This window comes from Mya arenaria, chromosome 4, assembly GCF_026914265.1.
Source record: "Mya arenaria isolate MELC-2E11 chromosome 4, ASM2691426v1".
Classification (NCBI taxonomy): domain Eukaryota; kingdom Metazoa; phylum Mollusca; class Bivalvia; order Myida; family Myidae; genus Mya; species Mya arenaria.
The window spans coordinates 22187492-22207174 of NC_069125.1; the positions used below are offsets into that span (position 1 = coordinate 22187492).

The 19683-nt window shown below is 34.4% G+C and overlaps 2 long non-coding RNA genes across 3 annotated transcripts; one reads left to right on the forward strand and one right to left on the reverse strand.

The window, feature by feature from the left end:
- Positions 1 to 2608: 2608 nt before the first annotated feature.
- LOC128230077 (uncharacterized) lies at positions 2609 to 9858 on the reverse strand. 2 transcript variants are annotated; one of them, XR_008260160.1, is made up of 4 exons: positions 9728 to 9858; positions 7817 to 7975; positions 7406 to 7575; positions 2609 to 6420 (listed from the first exon to the last, which is right to left on the reverse strand). It is a non-coding gene; the product is annotated as an uncharacterized LOC128230077 (long non-coding RNA). The 2 variants fall into 2 exon arrangements; XR_008260159.1 differs by having other exon boundaries at positions 9751 to 9846.
- A 2017-nt stretch (positions 9859 to 11875) lies between these two features.
- Positions 11876 to 19408, forward strand: LOC128230079 (uncharacterized). Its single transcript, XR_008260163.1, has 3 exons — positions 11876 to 12000; positions 15835 to 15908; positions 16818 to 19408. It is a non-coding gene; the product is annotated as an uncharacterized LOC128230079 (long non-coding RNA).
- The last annotated feature ends 275 nt before the right edge of the window (positions 19409 to 19683 follow it).

The following is a 19683-nucleotide window of genomic DNA, read 5'->3' on the forward strand; positions in this document are numbered from 1 at the left end:
ATTACGGCTGATGTGTTGTTTGATTGGTTGATTGACAATGTATCATGTGATATAATGAATGTTTCCATAAGGGGCCAACATATCCACCATTTTTGTTAAAGTCCCGGTGGCTGTGTTGACTAGCCGGCTGTTTTTTTTACTGTTTACTTGGTTTTTCCTGGCGTGGGTTTGAACCCCACAAAAACCAAAATAAATTTTTATGCACTGGATTTTTTTCTGCATTATTCATAACATAAAAAAATGATAAAAATAGTTTTTTTCAGATGCATTACCGGGAAAACTAATATTTGGTCCAAAAACAAAAGCGAGTCACTTTTAAGTACTGCATTCAGTTTACTTGGTATATGCCTTCCAGATGCGTAGTCAGGCTTTACTGAATGTTATGCACGAAAGGGGGATGGTGTTGAAGGAGGAATATCCCTGTAGCTGTAGGGGGGCTCCCCAAGGAAAAAAAATGAAATATAAAACTAACATGTTGGGCACTGATGTGTATTTGGAGGGATTTATAGGTTCGGGGCCCCCGACCTTGTAGTAACCAAGTGATTGATTTAGGCTCAGTAAGCTATCCAACACAGAGAAAAAATGCTTACTATAGCTGATCTTCCCTTTATTCTGATATCAATATTTAGCTTAGCCCTTGAATTTGATGCCATTTTTTGCCATATTTATGTTTTCATTTTTCAAATTGATGTTACACACATGCGTAAGTGCATAATGCTGGCTACGCCCCAGCCTTCAATGCTTCATATGAGTAGTTATGGCGGTGACAGCTGATGTGAAGTTCTAAATCTTAAGCAATGCAGTTTATCAACTGATCACTTGGAATCATGACTTGAAATTGGATGTTCACCTGGATACACTTGAGGAGCAAAGAGGTCATGTTATGTTTGGAAAACTATGAAAAAAAAGTTGTTTGATTTGAAGTCTACAGATAAAACTCAGGATATATACAAGTGTAAGAAATGTGGTTAGAATCAGTAAAGACTTAAAAGAAAGTCTTCACTGGATGTGTTAAGAAATAGGTAACTTTTGGTTTAATGAAGACATGGAATTAGAGAAAAAAGGTCACATTGGATTAAGAAAGTGATCTACAAGAATAGGTTTATGTGAAGAAAACTACTAGCTCAACAATTGGATTCACCTGAGGAGTTACAAGAACATTGGATTAAGAAGATATACAAAAATAGGTTGGATTATGTGAAGCAACTACTAGTTAAACGGATTTGGATTCACCTGAGGAATTACAAGAAACTATATGATAAAGGTCTTTTTTACTGTGCTTTGAAAAAAGTTCATCTGAAATGGGCCAAAGTTGAAGAGAAGATTGAAAAAATATGAAAGAATTGTGTGGATTTTAGATGACATGATTGAGTCTGTGACAAATAACACTTCCATTGTTGGTAGTTTTCTATGCTTGGTGAAATTGAGAAATAATTTTTCATACAAGTATGGTTACTTATCTGCATGGAAAAATCAACATAAGCGGAACTTATGTGAACTGTGCCACAAATTAATTCTCCTGAAAGTACACAGTAACTATTATACACTTTCGTTTGCAAATCACCCTGGAATACATAGATCAAGGGTCTGAAGCATTGATTGATCTTGGCTTTTGTTCACGCTTAAACCACCAAGTGAATTTCCTTTCAAGTCTGACAGCTATGGCCTGTCATTTAACTTCATGCATCATTTTGCTAACATCATCTGCAATTTGACCTGCTGTTTAACTAATCACATAGAACTTTCTACCAAAAAAGTGGGCTCATTTCCACACAAACCATCCATGTTCAGTTTGCATTGATCTCCCCTTCACCAGGGCTTTAAAGTATGCTTGCAACAACTGCATGGTTACAAAGGGAAATCTTTAAAGAGTTGATCATGACTACCTGGGTTATCTTTTAAGAGTTGATCATTACTACCTGGGATATCTTTGAAGAGGGGATCATGAATATCTGGGATATTTTTTAATAGTTGATCATGACTACCTGGGATATCTTTGAAGAGGTGATCATGACTACCTGGGATATCTTTGAAGAGGTGATCATGAATATCTGGGATATTTTTAAAGAGTTGATCATGACTACCTAGGATATCTTTGAAGAGGTGATCATGAATACCTGAGATATTTTTGAAGAGGTGATGATCATGAATATCTGGGATATTTTTAAAGAGTTGATCATGACTACCTAGGATATCTTTAAAGAGGTGATCATGAATACCTGAGATATCTTTGAAGAGTTGATCATGACTGCCTGGGATATCTTTGTGAAGAGGTGATCATGACTATCTGGGATAGATATCTTTGAAGAGGTGATCATGACTACCTGGGATAGATATCTTTGAAGAGGTGATCATGAATACCTGGGATATCTTTTAAGAGGTGACCATGCATACCTGGGATAACTTGAAAGAGTTTATCGTGACTACCTTTACCTGGGATATCTTTGAAGAGTTCATCATGACTACCTGAAGGTGGTATAAATTAACCATCTGCTTTTTGCAAAATGGAAAAATGATTTTAATCATGCCTTAATACATGTAACAGATACTTTTTCAAGCTTCCTGTTGACCTTATAAGGATTGTAGTAATCACTTCATACAAGAAATCAACATTTTTAAATACTTTATTTGAAATCATAATATGAAAATAAAATAAATCCATTCAAACAAGTGCTGACACAGCAATTTGACAAATGTTCTGGACAGGGTTTACTTTACACAGAAAGCCAATTGTTCAATTTTCTGTTTGCATACATAAAAGCCCATATTAGGGAGAAACATTTACAGATGTGCATCATGATGAACCCACTGGTTCAATGAAATTTTAAAAGTTTGAAGGCAAAAGCTGTTACATTTGAGATGAACAGTTACCTTAAATGGAGCTTTAAGCAAAAATCTTAGCAATACACAATCTAATATAAAAGTAAGGTAAAAAAAGTTCTTAGTTTCAGCTAACTTCTAAAATAAATAGGGTTGGTCAGTATGCTTTTTTTCTAAAAAAAAACAAGAGGCCCATGAGTGCCTATGCTCTAGTGGCATGGCTCATGTGGTTATTTTTGATCCAGAGCATGTATGTATGAGTAATAGCCAACAAACATATTGTTCACGTTTTGTGTTTGAGTTAGCTTAAAACGTTGCACATTTAACATCTGAGAACAGAAAGTGTTGTAAGCAGATTAGTTGCATGAACTACTAGTATTCTAATATGTGCCAAGTAAAGGTCATCTGAGGAGAATAAAATTTGCTACAAAACTGTACTATTGGTCAAATTTTCATTTTTGTAGCTTTAAAAGGACAAAATAGATGGTGGCCCCGGCCCAGGGCACATAATTTCAACTGTTTTGCTAGACGGTCTACATATAATGCTCCACAACAAATATCAAAGATATGAGCCTTGTGGTTTGAAACAAGAAGATTTTGAAAATATTTCTTAAAAAACTTGTGACCCCTGGGGGCAGTGCCAGTTTTGACCCTAGGGGCATAATTTGAACAACCATGGTAGCAGACCAATAAAATAATCCTTATTCAAAATAACAAGGGTCTGCATAGTTGTTTCAGACATAAAGATTTTCAAACATTTCCCAATTTAGTATACCAAACCGGTGAACCCAGTGGCGTGGCCAATAATGACCCCAGGGGCCTAATTTGAACAATTTTTCACATGAATTTGTGACTTTACATGTAAACTTGTCTAAAAATAGACTTCGCTCATGTAGACTTGGCTAAAAATAGCACTTTTGAGGTCCATAATCTAGGTATGCATGGGCAGATCTGGTTTTCGAAAGGAACCAAGCTCTAATTGATATCTTAATACTGTACAAGTTTCATCTATATACAATTAAAACTGAAGACTGTACCATGTTCACAAGCAATTGTTTACAGTCGCACAGACGTTCAAGGCCTATAATCTAGGCATGCATGGGCAGATCTGACTGGCTTTCGAAAGGAACCGAGCTCTATTGGATATCTAAATACTGTTTTATTGAGATACAATCATAACTAAAGACTGTATGGTGTTCACAAGCAATTGTTTACAGGCGCTAGGAAGCACATACTACGTACACATTACCATCACATCAGATATTCTGATCTTTGGCCAGTAAAGCTAAAATTAAAACCGTGATAATGTACCAAAACTACCTATATCAGGGTATATCACTATTGTATTCTTTTTAGGATATACAAGAGCTGTCATGGGGCAGTGCCCTCAACTATATGCTGCTTTGTCTTAGAAATGAATACAATAATGATAAAGGTAATATGCAATAAAGAGACAAAATAAAAATTAAGCATGAAATGCTGCAATGCAAAAAAAACAACAAGTTTTCAATGATTGACAGACAAACCTAATTAATTAAGCCTTTGTTGTGCGATTAAGTTTCAATATTTTTCTGTTTTAGTGACCTTGATCCTATGGGCCCCGAAAGCAATTCTATAATACTTTGTATACTAAGTTTGTAGATGTATTTGATGCTGCCCTCCTCCTGGCCTGCCAACACAATGACACAGTAATGTCATTTTTATAACCAGGTTTCACTTTACAGGTTAACAAGAGCTGTCGTAAAACAGTGCGCTCTACTACGCCTCTTGGAATTGGACGAAAATACAATAATAGTGTGATATGTGCCTGTAAAAAGCAATAAAACAATCAAATAAAAAAAGTGAATAAGAATCACAATGTGACAAAACAAGGTTTGATTTGGTTAAGATTATAAAAATGTGCCTGTCAAAATAAAAAAATAACAAGACGCCAACGCGGCAACGCCGCATAAAGCTTGATTTTTTATTTGACAATGCAATTTTGCAAACCTAGGATTTGAGCTAATGACCTAGTATTTTTAACCAAAAAGACCCATATTTATATTTATCGGAGATATCATTCATACAAATAACCTGATCAACAGAAACTATTCCATTTGTGTGAGGAAAAACGAACATTTTATAAATACATCAGCTTTTCCAAAAAGATCTGTCCCAGAGACCTAGTTTTTGACCCTAGATGACACACTTTATCATCTAAGATTTCATGTACACAAATATTTTTAAAGTTAATTAAAATTTAAATTTTTGAAAAATATGGTTAGATCTGAAATTCATGATTGGGATGTGTGTTTATAAAATAACAATTGAATTTAGTTATTAACTGATATGGATAGCTTTGGTAAGCATAGATTTTTTTTATGACATCAGGAAAGTATTTCCTAAGATTTGACCTAGTGACCTAGTTTTTGATCTGAGGTGACCTATATTCACAAATGATTAAGACAACATGTAGACAAATATTCTGACCAAGTTTAAAAAAAGATTTGACTAAAATTAATGAATTTTTATGACTGTGGGATTCTTTCTTCTAAAATTTGACCTTGTGACCTAGGTTTTGACCGGGGATGACCCATATTATAAAACTTTTAAGATATTATGCAGACAAATATTCTGACCAAGTTTCATAAAGATTTGACAAAAATTGTTCAATTTATGATGTGGAATGATTTTCCTAAGATTTGACCTAGTGACCTAGAATTTGACCCGGGATGACCCATATTAAAAAACTTTCAAGATAGTATGCAGACAAATATTCTGACCAAGTTTCATAAAGATATGAAAAAAATGTTGAATTTATGACATGGAAATATTTTCTCTAAGATGTGACCTAGTGACCTAGAATTTGACCAGGGATGACCCATATTCATACATCTTCAAGATAACATGCCGACAAATAGTCTGACCAAGTTTGATTACCATTGGATAAAAACTCTTGATTTTATTACATAAAATGAAAACTTTAACGCAGAATTGTTAATGATAGTATAGCCCACCTATTCTTCGAATAGTCGAGCTAAAAATGAACAAATAATAATTTGCAATGCTAATAAGCTCTTGCTCAATTTCATCATGTCCCTTTCACATATGAGTTGGACTGATATATCAATCACTAAATATTAATGGTCCTAGGTCAAAGAATTCAAGGTTCATTGTGCAGAATAACCACTGTTAGCCATTACCTTCACCTTCGACCAAAAAACTCCGAAAACAATACTTGTCATGTTCTGGTCAAATATAACCTACCATTAATGTTTCATGGTGTGAAGTCAACCTACAAAATGTATTTTCAAATTATTCAAAAATATAAATGTGTCTGTTTGAAATATAAATGTGTCTGTTTGAAAACATATGCTAAAACATATGCCCATTTGTTTTTACAATAGTGGCATAATACATATAAAATACAATAAATCAATGACACAATGCAGCACAAAAGAGGTCTTTTATATCACAGATTCTCTGCAAGCCAAGGTAGGGTAATTCCATCCAAAGAGCATGCAAACTGACAACAGCTTGTTGAAGAGATTTTCCTGAGGAACAATCCTGGGTATTCATTCCCTTCCTTCTGTCAGAGTAGAGACGTTTCAAACTGACAGCCTGCAATTTTAATGTACATATTTGAAAACTGTTTATATTCACAGTGACTTTTTATAAATTTTTTTACATAAAGTGATGTTACATAAAATGTTGCCCATATGCAATAAAATGATTAAACAGACTATCATAAACAATAAGTCTACAAGTACGGTATAAGGCCTTAAAGGGACTGTACACCAGATTGGAACTAAAAAAGTTTTTTTTCTGTAACATATCTCAGGACAATTATTTAATAGAATGTGTTACGCTTTTATGTCATAATTGTAAAAAAAGTACAAACATGTAAAAAAAAATGTGTCACCGAAATTGAAGTCCAGTGTTGAATCAACTGTACTACGAAGGCTTACTTTTTACATAAAGTGATGTTACATAAAATGTTGCCCATATACAATAAAATGATTAAACAGACTATCATAAACAATAAGTCTACAAGTACGGTATAAGGCCTTAAAGGGACTGTACACCAGATTGGAACTAAAAAAGTTTTTTTTCTGTAACATATCTCAGGACAATTATTTAATAGAATGTGTTACGCTTTTATGTCATAATTGTAAAAAAAGTACAAACATGTAAAAAAAATGTGTCACCGAAATTGAAGTCCAGTGTTGTATCAACTGTGCTACGAAGGCTTACTTCAATCAAGTGGTATATTAAAGCTATACACCTAACTTGGTTATATCATGTGATAACATCGACTAGCCAATCACGCATAAGAAATTAATTCTACTAGGTAGACATACCCAGTAATCTTTTTGAATGGAAAAATATGAAATAACTGCTAAACTTAATAAACTTGCAATTTGATCATCTGGTGCACACTGTTGCTTTAACAGCAATTAAAAAAAAAACACATTCATGAAACAAATTATATAATTTACTTTGCCTGTATATAATTATTTAAAACTATATTTATTTATTTTTAAATTATTTTTCGTTTTAAATACAGAAATGCTTATGCTGAGGACTTGGAAAGTTCTATTCTTACACATGGAAGTGGTGCAGAATGTATCCATTAATAGCCACGGCCGCAGATGTAATTCTGTAGATGTTTTCATGGACTCAACGGCATGGTCAACTGTTGGTCCAGGCAGCGATATATCTGCCATCTCTGTGGAAGGCTCTGGATGAAGGGCGGCAAAGGTCCATGACCAACTCCTAATAGCAAAATGAATTATTATTCAGAGTATGAGATGCACTATTTATTGAACATGTAAATGTACATGGGTATATCATTTTTGTTCTCACTCATCAACTCAATACTCTTTAAATCGTTGTTTATATTTCAATCCTGTACTTGTGTATAGACCTGTACTTGTTCATAAACATTTCCTTTAGGCCTGGCGGAAACAATAAATGTCTTATCATACAAAATTACAAACACAAAGCACAGTCTTACCAGTTGGCGTTTCAACACAGTTTGTTCTTCAACATTCCAGAAGCAAGCACGTGTAGACAGACACCAAGCACACACTTTAGGGTGATAGTGGTGGTGGTCATTTTGTGCTATTGTGCATCTAATAGCTTGTTAACTGCTACAGGTCTTTTTAGGCCAAATCTAAAAAAAATGAACATCTGTCAATTGACCTACAGTGCATGAGAAAGTCACCTTTATAGAGTTATATGGTAAGAGAATTTAATAAAAAAACAGAGCTTTTAAGGTAAAGTCCAGTCAAAATCTCTAATATAAATGTGTATGGTCAGTGGAATAAGAACACAGCTGAAGACAATATACTTCCTGCCATATAAACCAGTGTTAGGTATAGATATGTACCGGAGTATATACAGTCATCTGTTAACTACAGTGCTTTAGAACGTGTCCCAAAGCTATGATAACTAGTATAGAGATATATGGTCATTTGATAAACTACAGTGCTTTAGAACGTGTCCCCCAGCTATGACTACCAGTATAAAGATATATGGTCATTTGATAAACTACAGTGCTTTAGAACGTGTCCCAAAGCTATGATAACTAGTATAGAGATATATGGTCATTTGATAAACTATAGTGCTTTAGAACATGTCCCCCAGCTATGACTACCTGTATAAAGATATATGGTCATTTGATAAACTACAGTGCTTTAGAACGTGTCCCCCAGCTATGACTACCAGTATAAAGATATATGGTGATTTGATAAACTACAGTGCTTTAGAACGTGTCCTCCAGCTATGACTACCTGTATAAAGATATATGGTCATTTGACAAACTACAGTGCTTTAGAATGTGTCCCAAAGCTATTACTATCAGTATAACGATATATGGTCATTTGATAAACTACAGTGCTTTAGAACGTGTCCTCGAGCTATGACTACCTATATAAAGATATATGGTCATTTGACAAACTACAGTGCTTTAGAACATGTCCCAAAGCTATTACTACCAGTATCAAGATATATGGTCATTTGATAAACTACAGTGCTTTAGAACGTGTACCCCAGCTATGACTACCTGTATAAAGATATATGGTGATTTGATAAACTACAGTGCTTTAGAATGTGTCTCCCAGCTATGACTACCTGTATAAAGATATATGGTCATTTGATAAACTACAGTGCTTTAGAACGTGTCCCCCAGCTATGACTACCAGTATAAAGATATATGGTCATTTGATAAACTACAGTGCTTTAGAACGTGTCCCCCAGCTATTACTACCAGTATAAAGATATATGGTCATTTGATAAACTACAGTGCTTTAGAATGTGTCCCACAGCTATGACTACCAGTATAACGATATATGGTGATTTGATAAACTACAGTGCTTTAGAACGTGTCCCAAAGCTATGACTACCAGTATAACGATATATGGTGATCTGATAAACTACAGTGCTTTAGAACGTGTCCCCCAGCTATGACTACCAGTATAAAGATATATGGTCATTTGATAAACTACAGTGCTTTAGAACGTGTCCCCCAGCTATGACTACCTGCATAAAGATATATGGTCATTTGATAAACTACAGTGCTTTAGAACATGTTCTCCAGCTATGACTACCAGTATAAAGATATATGGTCATTTGATAAACTACAGTGCTTTAGAACGTGTCCCCCAGCTATGACCACCAGTATAAAGATATATGGTCATTTGATAAACTACAGTGCTGTAGAAAATGAGGCCCAACTAGGACTACCATTATAAAGCCAATTGTCATTTGTTTAACTTGTTTAGGTTAGTTTAGGTTAAATGTCAATAAATTTGTAAAGGTCAAAATTCAGCTCATTCCCACCAAATCACTGTGTGCTTTGCTGAAAAAAATGATTTGCAAGCATCAATAGTTAAATAATGCATAAAATTATGGAAATATTTAATACCGTCTTCTCAAAATTCTTCGTACTAGAGTCAGGCACAAATTATCTTGCATTTCCAGCTCCTGGATTTTCCTTAAAGCCTCTTCCAAGGTTTTACAAACCAGCAATTTTGTTCGCTGTGGTGTACTCATGTGTTTTACACAGATGTCAATGACGTAATTGTGTAAACACGCACCTGCCTAAATCCACACTGTCGTTTATCAAAATCCATACTGTATTTAATTTTTACGTCATCATTTCCAACGAAAACAACACAAGTACGGAAGTAGACGGGTAAGTTTGGACTCTCTCACCGTTTAACCCACGGAAACTGCCGAACACCTGAATTTGCTGTCGAGAGTGGTCTCCCGTATATAGTAATTTGCGCAAGAATTTGACATTTTTATTGGTTCCCTGTAATGTTATAATGCACTTACCAGAATAAAATTTTCGTTGTACTGCAAATTTACATATTTATTACTGCCGTGTGTGTTGGTTTTTTTTTTCTTTCAGGGAAACTGTTCTATAAAAAAGAACCAAATGGCTGCAAACATGAATAATGTAAATTCCAAAAGGCAGTAACAATCAAGTTAAGAAATACGAAAGATCCACAAGGTAGTTAATTGCTCGTTACATTCAGTAGGCGCGAAGGAAAACACAGAATGCAGTTATGAATAGTATAAATAAACATTTCAATATTGCAGTAAGCAAACAAAAAGGTTGAACGCACTTGTGAATATCATGCAAGAATTAATGATATTCATGAAAGGATTGTTTCCTTAACAATAAGAAGCAAGAAAGATGAATTGCTTGTACATCAAATGTAAGAAACTAAAATGCAGTTGTCATGTTGCAGAACGCATAAGCAAGTTAATAACATCAGAATGTCATTTAGCAGTATGAATGTCCTGGCGGATATTCCCTTCCATAATTCCAGACCATGACACAAATTGTAGCAGGTCGATAGCCTGTCAACGCTTTACACGATTTGATTTGAATGGTAAACGTGTATAATACTCATTTAGTAATGGTTAAAAGTTTGTTAGTATGTATTTACACAAGAGAATGGTTTAATACGACACAGATTTTACAAATACAATTAAAAACTAACAAACTCAATAAAAAACGTCAAGTATTAGCAGATTTAGGCAATTTAAAACAGCGAAAATATGCTTATGAATGCACTACAATCACCAAAAAAACTGATTGTAGGATAAACTGAAGTATTTTAATTTCATTTAAAACATTATGAATTGATATTTCACGCATAATTAGCATTTAAATGCATCATAATCCATATTTTTCCGGGTTTTAACGACTTCTCAGAGTTTATTTCCGGGGAATAAACGTGTACGAATGCGATGACCCACATTCTATTCTTAAATACAATGTACATGTAGATATTATCGGTTCTCGACCGAAACAAAATCTAAACTCACGTATATAGGATTCTGCTTTTTGGACGGTGCCCGCTCAGGGCAGCGTTCATAGTAGGGGCAATCGGCTGAAAAGTTACAAACCGATTTACCGCCTGTCTCGGTCGAAGTAAGAGTGCGGTTTTTCAATGCTTAAAACACCAGTAATATTCAATAGCTTACAAGAACATTTATAATTATGCAATAAACCTTTAATTCTTAAGCACAAAGGATATGTTTAAAATACATTACTTAAGAATGCATGATTTATTTTATCTTGATTTTTTCCTGCGCGAGCTGACCGTTACATTTAATGACATTGGACTTTTACCTTTTTTTGGCACCAACCATATTACTTGCTAGAATAAATCCGGACTCCAAGCTTTACTAGAATAAGGGCCAGTTTTATTAAACTTCGTACGAAGTCTGTTTTGCTTACGAACTTTGTACGATGTATCTCAGGCTGTTTAGCCGTTTTATTAAGAATTTCGTACGAACAAGCACCTGTTTCTTCGTAGATCTACGAAAATTATTTCTACGGAAGCTCTTACGGTGGCGTACGAACTTCGTAGACTAAAAATGGCCGCAACAACCACAGAAATATTCTATATTGGCGATCTTTCATTTATTATGGTGTATTTTAACAAAACCAACTGCCAATTTCAAGACAGAAGACGACTCTGTGGAATCTGCAACCCGGTGAGTAAATTAACAAATCGTTAAGACGCCGTTTTGACTAAATTTTCAGGGGACGCAACCTCGCGCCAACTGTCAAAATGTTTTGAAAAACAAAATGCTCTTATTTCGATGCATTTCAAGAGTTTTGTTGTGATAAGAACACTGGAATATAGACTGAAATACTATCCAACCATTAGACTCATGGTATTTGAATTTTACGGCGTTTAAAGTAAAACAGCAAGCTAAAAACAGACTGATTTTATGACAGTGTTTACACTGATCTGTCATTTTTTAATAACTTGCTTTGACTTATATTTACAAGATTATCATGTCTCTAATAGTGTTCAGAAAGTCTAAATCAACATTGAAGCTTATAAATTTAAAAGTTGCCTGGGGATGGGGATGCGGAGGGTGGGATGGGTCATTTTTTAAAAATATCTAGAGCAGCCAGATGGTAAGCATAAGCTCTATTGGTCACAGTTGGGAGACTTGTTTGTCCCAAACTACTTTTTTTTTTCAATTTTCTTGCGGTTCTGAAAACATTGCAGCTAGTAATGGGACTTGGACTGGGGACTCCCTTAAAGTCATTCTAAAATGCCGTCCAGGCTTTTTTTAATGATGGTTAGGCTGGACGTCATTCATAACAAAATTCAAAAACATGTAAAAACTGTCTATGAAATGAAATGTTCTTCATTTGTATTCTGTGGCTTAAGACTGCCAATAAATACCTTAATTCTTATCAATAACCATATCCATTTTGCAAATTCACAAGCTATTTCTTCAAAAAAGTAATTTAAATACCTGATTTCAGTTGACAGGAGCTTTCTTACTGCCAAAAAGAAAAAAGGTTACACACAACTATACTTTAAGGTTTCAATCTGAAGTAGTATTTTTAGTATGGATTACCTTCCCCTAACACTATCATTATCAGTTACCACACTTTTGAACTTAATGAATTTGAAAAACATTTATCGTCACATACAGGATTCAAGATTTATTTACAAACTATTCTATGGGCAATGTGGACAATGCATACTATTATACACATGTATTTAACATAAGACTAAATATTAAAAAAAAAACATGTATATCAACAGCATTGTTACACTAAGTGAATCAAAATGTTTTATTGTGTAACCTATTAATCAAAATTCGACTTCAACACGACAATCCAAGTTTACAATAATCAGAGATTTTGCTGACTTATCAATTTATTATGTATATATATATATATATATAGTTTTGCTAAAAAGATGTTTCATGATGATATTTTTATTGTTGTTTGCTTATTTCCGACTAGAGTGCGTTTTATCGTCAAGCTTAAAGCTTATAGGAAAACAACTAGAGTTAGAATTGTTGTGTGTTTTTTAAAAGAACTATATTGGTAAACAGAAGTAACGTTCATGTGTTTAAGGGGTTAAAACATGACAAAGCCGGGACTCTGTGTGAGAATTGGCCTTCATGCTCTTATAGAATATGCCTCGGGTTGTTATGGGACACTTGTGCAATCTTCGCCGACTTTACATTTAAAATGTCATCTTATAGAAGGTCATATGCCCAGTTTGTGACGTGAACGCGCCAGCGGTTCAAAGAGACGCTATAAAATTTAACAAAGCTTATAAAGGCAAACCGGTAATTTTACCTAGTATTCTAATTTCTGTCATACAAAGTAAAAGCACACATATAGTATTTATAATGTATGGTCGTTTTTAGACGGAAGGCTAGGTGCGTGTGGGAAAGGGGAAAGAAATGTAGAAATGTTTTTATGTCAAAAGATGGCAATCAAAAACCTCCAAATAATTGCAGAATTTCAAACCGTCATGGCAGGTTTTTGTCAACATACATACAAATGGTCGTTCACTGGGGAACACCAGAAAACTTACTCGCCTACTGGTAGGAAAAAGGTAGGGAGGAGAGAGCTCGTACAATCACCAGTTGGTACCTGAGGTTGCTCTTACCGCAAGTTTGTGACAAGTAGTACTTGAAAAAGTTTTTTTTGTTGTGTGTCAGAATCTGGATGCTTTAAAGAAACCAAACAAAAGATATTAAGCATACAAAAGTTCAAAGACATCCAAGTGAGCGCAAATGAGGGGTAAATTACAAGAATAGAAAATAATGATACGAACTGAAAAAAATGCCATGCATGCAAATGAAAATTCTTCCCATACTTTGCATGATAACATTCCACAAACTCAGGGTTCCCGCTGGCGATCGCCATTGTCGCCATTTGCGACAAAATCGCAAAAGTGGCGACAACTTTTCAAATTTGGCGAATTTATGGCGACAACGATTTTTTTCTAAAATATTTTCTTAAAATGACTTAAGTGGTGACCATGCGGCCTGCATGATAATCGATTCTGTCACTGTCATAAATCAAGCGCATCTGCTGGTGCGACAACAAAAATTAATCCGATAATTAGGGCAAGCAGTCACGGCCCAGTCAACACCTCGCTAATTATTGCAGAATTTTATTGCTTTCACGGATAAACAATGACATCCTTTAACTGTTATGTCTCTTATTAGCAAACAATTTCAATATATAGCTCAACAGCCTTGTTATTGCGTTATTATCGTGTTAGTTTTAAATATGCAAATCGTAGAATTTTATGTTGTCGGAAAGTCACGTGATATGCAAATTTCGTAATGACGTTTACGCGCTAAAAATAGATTTGCTTTCGGTTTTGTCGCAATTTGTAATTGCTATAAATTCAGCATTCTAAGAGTTTAAAAAGTGTCAAAAAGATTAACAGAAATCAAATAAATAGGATTAAACCCCATTTGATAAGGCTTCTAATATGTTGGCTGGAGTAAAGAGTAGGTAGACAAATTTCTATTAGGAAAGTTATGGCCCTAGTTTGACAATGTATATTTCTTTGAGTTTCCATTTATTTTAAATTTATCTCATAATTTCACAAATGTATTCTTTTATTGTATGCAGGCATTAGACTGAAATCAACATATTGATGTTTATGTCACATTTTTTGCAATATTTTTTTATTTATATACTAGTCCATATACAATGAATTTTGTCAACAGAATAACAATTTGCTATTAATATCTTGTGCTTCATGTACAACAAAATGTTATGATTTGCACGACAATGCAACTTAATGTTTAAGTTTAACTTAATGATATTGCTATTTGATTCATTTTGCAAAAACTAAATGTCTTTATTCCAATATACTAACAAAAGTAATAAATGTTTGTAAACACTTCATTCTTAATTTATTTTGAATAATTTACAGGTTTACAATAAGTTGCCTTAACAAAACTACTGCCAATGACACTACAGCTCGTACTGAGCTGTACTAAAGTAACTAATAGTCATGTGTAACCTTAAGCAGAGAAAAGAAAATGCATTTGGATATTCTCGGCTACATTCGTTAACAAAAACAATGGTGTTTGGTGAATTTTGATGGGTGTTTGAAAATGTATGTTGTTTTAACAATTCGGAACGCGATTATTTTATACAATATATTGCAATTGATGTAAAAAGGATTACTTTTAACAGGTACAGTGTTCTTTTTTTGTTTAAATAGACTAAATTGGAAAATTCTTAATAAATGTGCGACCAAATTTTGATCGGCATTTTGAACATGTTTACGAATTTTGTTATGAATGACGTCCAGGCTAACCATCATTAAAAAACAAGCCTGGACGGCATTTTAGAATGACTAGGGACTCCCTGTTCGCAAGTTTGTGCTCTATCAACTTGGCTCACAGGCCCTTAGAACTTAAAATAACTTGCAGTCGAATTGTTCAACCAGCTCTACAAACTGTTCCTGATAACTTAATTTGCAAACAATCTGACCTTTGTGGGTTAGTACTGGGACACACTCATGAACCGTATAATATTAGTACGGTAAACCTGGGTGCAAAAGTGGGACAGGTTCAGATCTTGAACCCCACGACTGATGAGCTCAAGCAATGGCTTTATTAAAACACCTTGCATTTAAAGATAAATGTCAACCATATTTTAAGCTTCAGAAAGAAAACAGCCTGTTTATAAATAAATAGATTATTCATTTTTTATTTCAGATCTTGACATGGATCCAAGATGCTGGTAACTAGGCGGGACAGATTGTTACACAGAACTGCAGGTTTTTGGATGGGTAACTAAATTTCCATATTTCCGGTTTACTTGTGTTATTTATAAGCAAGATAAAAGTAAATACACCGCAAGAGCGAATCAAGTGGAAATCGTGCATTATGTATGTATTTACAGTCAGTTTGTAGCATTTTTTTTACCAAATCTCAATTTAATACAAACTGTTAAGCTTATCATGCATATAGTTTGATGCACATTCTATAATTATAATATTAAAGATGTGCAGCATATATATATGGAATGATCCACATCACTGGATACTGTATATATGTAACATTGCATGTGAAAATGCATAGCAACAAGTGATATAAGACTGCTGAAAAAATCACATTGCAAGTTTTCATATTTATTTTCAAAAATTGATGTTTTATGCATTTTTCAAAAACATTAATTTGCGACAGAAATATGAAAAACTGCGATAAAATCTTTTGTCAGCATTCTTGTATCGCTGGTTTTCAGATGTTTACACAAAATTTGCTCATTCCTGGACAAAAGATAAAATATTATTAAAACTGTTAATCTGTAAGAGTGCAGCCTTGAGGAGAACAAATGAAATAAAAAGGTTTTTTTAATGATTTCTAGCAGATAAGTCTGTTGTCAAAGAACCAAATTCAAGGTATCATTATAGCCGTCTGTCATGTCAGACACAGTACACTAATGTTATTGTATTATATTTGTATATGATGTATAGGTCCTAATTATTAGGTCTATAAATCTGGCTTTAAGTGATTTTGAGTTGTGCCCTTTATTTAACTGAGAAAACAACTGATGTTTTATTATACATATTTTACAAGTGGCTCTGTGAAATATTCTGTGACTGTTAAAAGGTGTAAATTTGAAATATATTGTATATGTACTCAATTTGTTTTTATCATTGTTTTTTTGCTCTTAAATATTTTTGTTTTTCTTTCAGAGACTCAGCGCCATGTCACAAATACTTCAGAACCTAGAATGAAAGTTACCGAAAGAGCAATAGACTTTCCAATCTCTACAAAATTCATCTTAACTGTTTTTCAAGGTGATACTTGAGACTACCAAAGACTTTTCAAGGACAGAATTCACAAAACAGTTTATGCCACCATCTCATATCAAAGGATTGTGCTTGAGTTGAACAGCCTTCTAACAGAAACTGCTTCAACACCTTCAATGGATTCATTCTGATTCAGTTTACCCTTGCTGTGATCTGAGCAACTATTTACATCAATTCAACATTGTAAATTATTTAAACTTGAAAATTCTGTCTTCGTGCAACTCACATGAATCTATTTACTGTGGACTTTGATGTTGACTCTATACAGGAAGAAGAGACCATCTTTATACATGCTGGCATATCTTTTAAAAAGGAAACAAATATTATAACCAACATACTACACTGTTATGTCATCCAAGGACTCAGCTACTGACTCAATTTATAAATACTTCAAAGGAAAAATGTCTCTGTCAATGTAATTACTGCTGTGCATAATAAGACATTTTTTATTATGCACCCCTTCTAAGAAGAGGGGTATATTGCTTTGCACATGTCGGTCTGTCGGTCGGTACCGTCTACCGGCTGTAGACCAAAGCTTGTCCGAGTGATAACTCAACAATTCCTGGACGTATGGTCATCAAACTTGACATGAAGGTTGGGCCTGACCAGTAGATGATTTAAGGGCTGATCGGGTCAAGGTCACAGTGACCTTGAATGGTAAATTAATTTTAAAGCTTGTCCGGGTGATAACTCAACAATGCCTAGACCTTTCGTCATCAAACTTGATATGGAAGTTGGGCCTCACCATTAGATGACCCCTATTGGTTTTGGGGATCATCGAGTCAAAGATCAAGGTCACAGTGACCTTGAATGGTAAAAGGTTGTCCAAGTGATAAATCAACAATGCCTGCCCCCATGGCCCTCAAACTTGACTCGGAGGTTAGGCCTTACCAGTAGATGACCCCTATTGATTTTAGGGGTCAAAGGTCAAGGTCAAAGTGATCTTGAAAGCAAACTCGACAATTCCTGGACCAATCATGCCATTCAGTCTGAATGGTCATCAAACGTGACATAAAGGTTGGGACTGACCAGTAGATGACCCCTTTTGACTTTGAGGGTCATCAAGCCAAGGTCAAGGTCACAATAACCTTTAATGCAAAAAAGATAACAAATCCTCTCTCAGGGACATCTCGACAATGCCTGAACCTATGATCATCAAACTTGACATGGAAGTTGGTCCTGACAAGGAGATGACGCTTATTGATTTTAGGAGTCATTGGGTCAAAGGTCAAGTTCACAGTGACCTTGAATGCGAAAATGTTTCGAGTGATAACATGACAATGCCTGTACCCATGGCCCTCAAACCTGACTTGGAGTTGTGTCTGGCCTGTAGATGAGTCCCTTTCATTTTAGGGGTCAAGGGGTCAAACGTCAAGGTCACAGTGACATTGATTAAAAAAGCTTGTCTGTGTGATTACATGTCAATGCCTGAACCCATGTCCCTCAAACTTGACATTTAGATTTTTGTAGACCAGCTGATGACTCATATGGATTTTGAGGTCATAGAGTCAAAGGTCATGGTCATAACACACTCTATCCTCACACTTTGAATGGTCAATTTTAAAACTGATTCAACTGCATCCAATGTCAGTGACTAATCAGCTGTCATTTCGGTCCATGCTTATTTCATTCAATTGTTCATATAATCCTGACAACATGGCGCTCAGGTGGGGGCATAATGTTTGACAAACATCTCTTGTTGATACTTGGCTCATTTTTTACATGTAGCTGTAACATTTTGGGCAACTTCTCAATTATTTTGTTTAAGACATTTTCATCTAGCTCATCTAAGCCTAAGTTAGTGTTCATGTTAACTTTTATGACTGCCTGTTTATTGTACTTTTTATAAATCATTTTTAATGACTTTCTCAAGAACCATTTGGCTAAGTATGTCTCCTCCTGAAATAGACTAATTCTTTTAGCTCCAGTTGTCTGTCTGTCCGTCTGTAACAAATTGTGTCTGCTCCATGTCTCTTTAACCTTTTGAAGGATTTGATATAACTTCCCACAAATGTACACCATATTGAGAGGAAGGGTTTATTATTACAACTGTTGAGCAGTTTCTGAACTTGACTGTATTATATCTTGCATTTACCTCAAGCTGTTAAGTGAACAATATAACATTGACCAATACAAGGAACTTAACCTTCTAGGTCACCATTTTGGAATAAAGTAATACTTAAAGCTCATATTTCCATAAGAATCTGCTCATATACAGTTTAAATAGCTTATACAAGTATATCATTTCAACATAACATCAGATCCTCCACTGTTTTATGTTTAAACTTTGATTTATACATCATGACTTTTTTGAACAAATACCAAACAGCAACTCACAGATCTATACTCATTTGGGCAGACTTTTGTAAATCCAAGCATTGTCATTTGATATTCAATGCTTTTGGCAAATTGGGGCATTTTCTGTCATATTAAAATCATTATTAACAATAAATCTCCATTTCAATATTCTCATATTTTTGTGCCCATTCTTTGCCAATTAATTGTTTGTCTATTGGTATACATGTATGTTTATTCATACTGTTTTTCAAAATAACAAATTAATAAAAAGTTTGAAATATTTTATTTGTTCATAACTTATTTAATATAACAAAAAGATGACTGCATTTTGTTTTATTTCACATCATGATCACTCATAGAGCAAGACTTGAAGAAGTATAGTGATATAGCCACAAGTGTTTGTCTGACTTTCTCCTACCCAAGAGGGCATGTGTTTGAATCCGAAGTTGGA